This window comes from Lactuca virosa, chromosome 5 (assembly GCF_052849685.1).
Source record: "Lactuca virosa cultivar CGN04683 chromosome 5, Lactuca_virosa_CGN04683_v6, whole genome shotgun sequence".
Classification (NCBI taxonomy): domain Eukaryota; kingdom Viridiplantae; phylum Streptophyta; class Magnoliopsida; order Asterales; family Asteraceae; genus Lactuca; species Lactuca virosa.
Window position 1 is genome coordinate 328,959,736 of NC_136430.1, and position 9,710 is coordinate 328,969,445.

The 9,710-nt window shown below is 36.7% G+C and overlaps 1 pseudogene; it reads right to left on the reverse strand.

Moving 5' to 3' along the window:
* Nucleotides 1-8,324: 8,324 nt before the first annotated feature.
* Nucleotides 8,325-9,256, reverse strand: LOC145113208 (polypyrimidine tract-binding protein homolog 2-like; annotated as a pseudogene).
* Between the last annotated feature and the right edge of the window lie 454 nt (nt 9,257-9,710).

Sequence of the window (9,710 nt, forward strand, 5' to 3'; positions counted from 1 at the left end):
AATATTTAACATAATCGTCATGCTCCCACTAGCATAATGATTACCGGCATAACACTTTATGCTCCCACTAGCTTTGACATGTACTCAGAAATCTACTGGACTTCTAGAAATCAATACTTTATTGACTTTCTTACCAAAGTTCATAGATACTAGATTGCTTTGATAAGACTTTATCAAAAACATACACCTTTCCTTAGATAGCTCACATGTTTGTCTAGACTTTTTGCAATTCTCACTAGTTAGTGTGCCGGTTAACCACACACGCTCCACTAACTATATGAGAATGCAAATATCACAACCGCTATCTACTTAAAATCTTCTTAGTGGAAGCGTTTCCTCACCATCATTTTCATGAATCGAAGAGAAACCTTATGACACTTAGATTTTATGGTGTATGTGTTCCTATCCATGTGAATTTGTCATAACCATAATCACAGGACTAGGTTAGTGACACTTCCAAATTCATATGGACTGAACTTGTGCAATCTTAATTTCTTGCCACCTGGTAGCACAATGCCCACCATTGCTTCCGGGTTGTTATGCAAACAATTGAGAACTCATAGAACTCACAAGCATAATCAACTTTCAACTGGAACAGACACAGAAACAAGAATATGTCAACACGATAGGTTACAAACCTCAAGTCGTGGGCTAGTGATTAACAAAACTCTTGATTTAGTTCTTGAAACTATTTCAGAATCATTTAGACTCCCACTATCCTCTTGACATATAAGACTTCTCTTTGTCAAGAACCATTCCATGACAATACAAATATTCAAGAGCTAGTGCGGATTCTTATCAAGTTAAACACTTCTCACTATTGGTCTTAGCTGGTCTTTGTTTTATCCAAAACATCACAACTTACCAATCTCAAATGTACAAGAATAGGAAACATCTTACTCTACATTTGACAAGTGTTATGAACTTTCTAAAGACTATGTCACTCAAGTTACAATCTTGGAGTATAACTCCAGGATTTGTTTTTGGCACGAAGTATGAATTATCTTTTGATTTAACCATTTCAACAATTCACGATTCCTCTCCTCAGGCAACAAACACACTAAGGTGTCCTTAGAGGATCAATTGTGATATGGTTCCATAATCACTATGATAATCATAAAACAAAATACACAAGTACTCTCCCATCTCTTCAGATTGGAGAAAATTTTATCTTTCTGCCTTATTTGATTCTTCTTATTCATTCTACCATACATTGAAACTTTTCCAATGTTTCAGAATTACACTTAAACTCGTAAGCATAACCATATATCTAATCTACCTTTGTGGTGGACCTGACCAGCACATAACCAAGTGTACCCAGTCTTTTAGTCCTTCACTTGACTCACATGTACATGTGAACAAGGAATCAGTCTTAATTTCCCAAAGACGAAAACTTCTCATTCATCATACAATACAAGTTGCATGATTCCAAGTTTCTATCTAACTGAAACTTGGGCGATGAGAATCTTTCCTTATTTGGTAAATTATGATACTACCACAAATGAAAGAATCAAATCCATTTTCAAATATTGCTATTAATGGAAACATATAATCAACAATTTTTCACAAATGCCATTGTAAGGATACTTAAAATAAATAAAATCAAAACTTTTCTTTATTTTAAAACTTTGCGGAAAACTTATCCTTACAACCCATATGAAAACCTTGTTGTTATCTATTCCTAAGCAATATGTCTCAACTCTTAAGTAATAGCTCAAAATTCTGATCACCGAACCATGCGATCAAAATCCCTCTTCGCGATCAGAATCAGCATATCCTTCCTTTAAGTTTCTTCACTTTTCTTTGATTCTTAAAACATCAACATGTGACCCAGTCACATCATGCAATAAGAATCTCAGAATAGAAACTTAATAGAGTTTAGACAATGGACTTTACCTGAAGTAGAGTCAAACATTTGACTTTACTATCCTTATGGACTTTTAGGTAAATTTGGCAGCTTCGCAACCAATGCCCTTCCTTTGGCAACAGAAACATATGGACTCTTTGGAAACGGTACACGGGACTATCACAGACTTAGCCTTTCTCTTTACCATTTGGTCAACCGAGTTGACTATGGCCAATCCCTTTCAATTGGGAAGAGAAAGTTTTTCGAGACTTCCAATGTTACCATTGTCAATGTCCATGGAAGTTTGGGAAGTTGATCTTCCAATCAAATTTTGCTTTACCAATGCTCCAAATCATTGCTGATTCAGCATCATCAAGCAAATAGGTAAGATCATTAAGGGTCATGTCGTGATCTGTTATCAGGGAGTGACCAAGTCAACAGCCAGCTACCTTGAGACTTCGACACCCGACTCTCCCGGCTTGTCAATATGTGACTTAATCTCCAAGACCTAAGCACATATAGACTTTGTTTGCCAATAGGGATTGAGTGACTTAGAACTTATCATGTCTTGAAACTTGTGGGATAAGGAGATTTATTGGAGGAGGTGGAGGAAGTGAAGTATGATTTCCAGTCCCACTAATGCACAACAAAGGGATTGATCTTTCACCTTGGTTGCCATTTGGTATATCATCTTCATTAGGAAGCTTGTTCCTAAAGATTTGGGAAGACCATAGCTGTCTAAACTAGACATCTATAATGGGAGAAATTCAAGTTAGTTGATTTAAAGTCCTTAATATAACACCCAATATGAAATATTAAGGCTAGGACCCAACAACCTATTTATAACTGGAAGAGGGATGCCGTAATCCAAATTATAAAATAGTTGAAGGTAGGTAAATGACGATTTACCAATTTCCTACCATAAAAACGAAATATAATTAAGTTTTTAATTGGATTTGAAACTCCTAGATCTTTTGAGATACATTGAACTTTCAATGGCATGTTTGAATCTCGATTCTGCCCTCTCAAGTTTGTGACTGTGATGCCGAGGATCACAAACAAGGTGTGAATAACCATACAAATTGACTTGGTACCCTCAACAATATTACCTAATCGATGTGCCGGTTAACCACACACGCTCCACCGATCTATAATAAAGTCAAGTTACCCTTTGCCACTCTTACTAGTCCATGTTAGTGTGCCGGTTAACCACGCACGCTCCACTAACGACTTGGTAAGGTACAAAGTGTAATTTTATGGGCTAGCACCAATTTCACATTTTCCTAAAGTAACTAAGATTGAGAATTTATAATGTATAGTTACTTTATAATTCATTATACTTTTAACGAGTATTTAAAGTCGTATCCTACCAGTTCGGCTAACGACCCTCCACCGATCAAGGAAGCGGTGGGTGAGAGTGGACACCCATTAAGTCACCATTTTATAGGCAACAACCTTATACCCCCCTTATAGACCGGCTTCGTGAATGAGGCCTACTAACGGTAAGAATGACATATTCTTATACATATCTATATAATTAAAATTATAATAATAGTATAAGGGTGTATTTTAAACATTTAAAATACTTGGTGGTTTAATCTATTAATTAAACTATACTTAATTTAATTAAACTTAAACCATGTCTTTATGGAATTATTAACTCTTTTAATTAAACACTTTAATTAATTTAATGAAGTCCATAAAGCTTGAATTTTACCTTTAAAAAATTCTAAGAGTTCAATTTGGAATTAAAGTGTAAGGCTTTTCAAATTCCAAAACCTGAGGGAAAGAATTGAAACTATTCCAAGTCTCTTCAATTTGTAACTTATGAGTTTTAATGGTTCATAAAAATGAAGACTCTTCATTTTATGAAACCTCTTTAGTTCTTTAATCATAATTAAAAGAAGCGACTCTTAGTTATCCATAACTTGAGGACAAGTTATGGACACCATCATAGCCATTAAGATCATGAATTAAACACACATGGAGGTTACATATAATTCCTATGATCTTCTAAAAACTCATAAGAACACAAATTCATGTCAAGCAATTTCAAGAAATCATATAAACATATACAATACTTGAAAATTGATAAAAGTCATGTAAAATGGGTTAACATAATCATTATCATTTTGAAAAACAGATTTTACAAGTCCAAAACAGATTGGGATAATGATCTTAATCCATTTCCAGCAACAAAACTCGAAAAAAAAATTGCCCAGCACGCTCCTACTCGCCGAGTGCATTATTCTACTCGCCGAGTAGGATGAATTTGTTCATGGACTCAGCGAGTCCTCCCCATGGACTCGGCGAGTCCAGTCGTCAGAATGCAGAATTTTCGATTTTTAAGCAGTTTTGCATCAAGTATACAGAAAACAATCCTAGGCTCTGATACCACTGATGGGTTTTGAGCATTCTAACACTTCCTAAGTGTACATGCAACCCTAATAACCTTGAATCTATGTTTTCTCTATATACATGCAAATTTCTTTTTCAAGGTTATTTCCTAACTAGCATGGCATGGGGATTACATAAAACATAAAACTAGTAGAAATACATATCTTGTTGTTGCTTGGATTCCTTCAAGACTTTGTGAGCCTAGCACCCCAAATGTTGTGCCTCAAATGCTTCACACAACACCACAAGACTTGGAATAACTTGAGAGAATACTTCTAGCACTCAAAATCGGTTATGCCCTCTCTAGTAACCCTAGGTCACGATTTTGCTAGCCATAGGCTTCCTTTTATAGTGTTGTCACAATTAGGGTTTACACATGAATGCCCTTAATTGTCATGACTCTTGATTTCCCATGACCCATGGGTTTGTAACTCCCATGGACTATCCATGGAGCTCCATATGGTTATAACCAAACCCATAAACCATGGATCAGTAATCCACCATAAAAGAATTGATGATTGTCATAATCAACCCTATATATTTAATTAGTCTCACTTTGATCACCAAATTAATACTAGATTAATACTTGATCAATACTAATTAAATAATACTATTATTAATATATTAGAACTTATAATATATTAATAATCATAAGTGCCTTATTCTCTCATTTAGTCTATCCAAGTATTGCAATGCCATGCAACCCAAATGGACCATGCCGGGTCGGGTCAAGTTCATACCAAATAAAGTTATGGACTTAGACACTATATCCAACAATAAGTCTGGCTTACTCCATATATCGATCAGTCATCGAACTGAATTATCAATGTCCAGCCCTCAGTACAAGTCTGGCAAGCCAACCGGGTCCTCAGCTCGTATCTGGAATGCTATTGAGCCCTCAGTATGAGTCTGGAATGCCCCACCTGGCCCTCAGCTCATATCTGGATTGCTCCATTACGCTCAAGCCCTCAGTACGACTCCGGCATACCTACCGGGTCCTCAACTCGTATCTGGAATGCTATTGAGCCCTCAGTATGAGTTTGACATGCCATATCCGGCCCTCAGCTCATATCTGGAATGCCCCAGGGTTTGTTGGCTACAACACGGAGCAGTACAACCTCAACCCAACACAACATGCCGACATATAACATATAAACATATAAACAGTCTACAAGAAGACAGGCATATCTACAGATCACTACTCAATAATAAAATTGTAACATCCTGTTTCGGATCGTCCGTGATTTAAGGTTCGGAGGCTGCAACACGGGCATAAGGAAGCCTCGGGGCTGCGACGAGTTGCTAGAAGCGTATGGCTTCTCGTCACCTTTCCGTGGATATTAGGTTCATTGGAAACGAATTTATATCGAGGAAGCTATGGAAGTTTGAAGTTTTGACAAAAAAAAAAGTCCCCTAATTGAGAAATGTGGCATCTGAGTACGCTGGGTGTACGTGTGTGTGTACGCTTAGCATACTATTGTGCGTGACTTTTAAGCGAAGCCACCTAGTACGCTGGGCGTACTAGGCACAGAGTGAAAACCCTAATTTAGGGTGTGTCCCTATATAAAGGATATGATGGCCTCATTCCTGGCCACCATCTTCAGACAAACAACCCTCTAAAACCCCAATCCTCGTTCTTGAGCTTGTGTGTGTCCATTTGAGATCCTTTAAGTGATTTTGTGTGTTCTTGGAGTGAAGAAGGAGCTTTGGAGAAGGAGTGAGAGTCCATGCCTTGGATCTGAGCATATCCAAGTTCGGAGCTTCATCTATAGGTATAAAGCTCCTAGCTTTCTCACTCTTTTGTTTTGTGCATCATAGTAGAGTATTTTAGGGTTTTGTCCTAAAAGTTGGAGACTTCATGCGATATTTGAGCTCCAAAGACTATAATCAACCCCTTTGAGTGTATTTAGTGGTGTAGTGTCATAAAAATCAAGACTTGGATGTTGGAATCAAGCCATGCATGAGATATGTTCATTTTGAGTTGAGAAAATGAGAGTTTTGGGTGTTTGTGACTTTACCAGCCATGCAAAGGCTTAAAGTCACTGACTTTATGGAGTAAGAGCTATTAGGGAGTCCAGATCTGTGATATGAGCCAAGGTCTTAACTGATTAAGGGCAAATGAGTAGAAAGAGTGAAACTGGGACGTACACTGACGTAATTCCAGTACGCCTGACGTACTGACCAAGTGTCCCCGATAGCCATCTGGATTCGTGAGTACGCTGAGCGTACCAAGGGAGGTACGCCCCACGTAACCTCACTGTGGACTTTTGGGCTAAGTCTCATTTTGGGCCTTGAGTGTTGGCCTGGAGTTTGGGCTTGTTGTACTAGAGTTTTGGACCAGAGGAATATATATATATATATATATATATATATATATATATATATATATATATATATATATATATGTGTGTGTGTGTGTGTGTGTGTGTGTGCCTTGGGCCCTTGAGTTTGGTTTGTCGCTTGGAATTGAGAGTTGGGCCTCGGGAGATCCCATTTATTATTGGGCTTTGGTGGGTCCAATGAGTTTTAGGTTATTGATGGGCTAGTTAATGGACGACCTTTAGACCTAAAGAGTGAGGGTTTGGACTTATATCTTAATTGGGTAATTGTGGATCTTGGTCCAGTGTTAGAGACCAGTGTGCAGCAACAACATCTATAGGAGCTGTTAGAGACCGGAGGGTCCAGTGTTAGAGACCAGAGGGTCTTATGTGCTTATATTGAGTATTGTGATATCCTGCATTATGTCTTTGTGATTTATGTTGTGTATTATTCTGAGCTTACTGGGTTAGGACCGGAGGGTCCACCCGAGTTTTGGGACCGAAGGGTCCCATTGAGACACATTGACCGGAGGGTCTTATCTGAGTATAGCCATGAGAGGCTAATGAGATATGTGTGGTATTTTGGGGAACTCACTAAGCTTCGTGCTTACCGTGCTATGTGATATGTGTTTCAGGTTCTTCTCAGGACCGCGGGAAGGCGCCGACTTGATTGTACACACTAGATAAGGAGTTATGTTTTGAGGATCCTAGATTATTAATCAAACAATTATGGAGATGTGTTTTGTAAATTAAATAAATGGGATTTTTGTGAGATGTGTTGCCAGAATTATGTGATTTTAAAATGAAAATTTTGTTTGAAAATTTACGGTGTTACAAGTTGGTATCAGAGCCTTGGTTTGAGGGATTCAGATGCACCTTCGGGTATGTCTGGACTCAAACTGAGGATTTGAGAAAAAATTTCAAAAGAAATGATTTTTCTCAAATGAGCCAGAGTTTCTAAGAGAAAAACGAGAAGGAGAAGTGTGTACAATCAGCCAGAGCCCGAACGGTGATTTCCCAAAATACCTTTATTTATTTGTGTTGTGAGTTATTATTGAGATATTAGTGATGTATGCTAGAACACTACTAGAAAAACAGCCTTTTACGACGCGCAATGTGTGTTGTAAAACGCTCAGACGACGCGCAAATGTGTGTCAAGGAAGGCCCTGTCATAACGAGAGACGACACGCTTTCTCACGTCGTCTATAGACGACACACATTTACGACGCGCAGTTACGACACACATTTACGACGCTCATTTACGACACGCATTGCGTATCATTAAAGCCCCTGTCAAGAAAGGTCATGTCATAAATGAAGATGACACACCTTTTTACGTATCGTAATTTTAAATGTTTAAAAAAAATTATTTATAGATTTACTAATTTTCAAATTAAATTTGCATTTAATGTCTCATAATAGAAAATAAAATATCATATACAAAAAATACAATCCATTACATAAAATTTAATGTCATGCAAATAATCGTTCCATGGAAAGATAAAACAAATCAATAGAAGTTGTAACAGAAATTTACAAACTAATAGTTCTAATAACCTAATGTGTGTCTCACTGTACACAAGATTTGTGATGATTTTTTTAAATGTGTGCCTCACTTGTCTCCACTCTTCCTTAATAACACCACAAAAGGACTCTAAATCTATGAACTTGCTCACAGTATCTATATTGCCTGCAAAAAAAACATAACTACAAAATAAGTGTGAAGATGGATTATTACAGTGTAAGAGAAGTAAAGTCTTTCTTCAGCTGCAAAACCCTCCATCATATATACAGTGTACTTCCAATGCTTCCTTGGCTACAATAGCTGTCTGAACATCTAAAATTTATAATTTTTTTTAACATTTTACAAAATTATATTACATATAATAAGCTTCTCAACACTTGTTATCAAAAAAATTAATTAACTCTCACCAGGGTATTGAATTAGAGCTTGAGCTCCACTATTTTCGTCAAACATTGCTATCTTTAAAACAGGCCCAAAAGCAGAAAATACCTGTTTACAACATCTAAGGTGACTGCATACTGCATGTTTTCAATAGAAGCAAGAAGAACATTAGTCTCAGATTCAATCTTCTTTCCATCTAAACCTAAACTGAACTGCAAAAGTAACAAACTAGTAAGCATAATACAAGTATAAATATAAAATACAACAAAAAGTTGAGTAATTTTACAAAACAATCCTTCAAGCTGTTATAAAGAATAATGACTTTACCTGACCAGTAGCATTTATTGCTGAAGATGCAACAGGAAGCGTGGGATTTGTATAGTCCCTGAATAAATATAAAGCTTATTAGATTAGGGGCAAAACCGTCATAAAAAGAAATCAAGCCGGAAAGATATAAAATGCAACGAAATTATGTTAAAACCTCATCTTGTTTTTTTGTGTCAATAAAGAGAAAAAAGCAACTAAATTATTCAACAAACCACCAACTTGTTCAAGATCATCCTTCTTTTTGGGCTTCATCTTTCCAGAAAAGTTCTTCCTGTAAGGAAAAATTTCATCCTGCCACCCCACCACATGAACATCAATCACTAAAACTATATAATATAAATATAAATCTTACATAACACGGGTCCCACATGATGAATACAGACGTACATCTTTTAATGACTTCACAACATTATCATTTATAGAAAAGGATCCATCAGGTCGTGTGACACCGGTGAAATTCATCATCAAATAATAGTTAAACTACAAGAACTTGTTGACCACCTTCATAGCATCCGAGCTACTTTGCTTGGAACGTCTCTTCAGTAGTCCGGTCTGGGATCCCGATTTCTTATAAAGTTGGACCTTCTCTTGGAGGCTGATAAACAAGATCCCCCAGATTAATATCACACCCTACAAAAAAATTTACTCACATCATATAAGTCAAACCATTTAACAACAACAATATAAAATCACAGCAAAAGAAATTAAAACAGGAACAACAAAAAAAACTCAACAATAAAATCACAGCAACGGCAAAAAAAAACTAAAGAAAATGGGAAAACACAGGAACAAAATTAGAAAATACGCAATCATATAAACCATCTCAGCAAATCTCAACAAACATTAGCTAAAACTCAGCAAAAAATCCATAATTAGCTAATCGAAAAAAGTAGAAATAAAATGGGAAGAAATACTC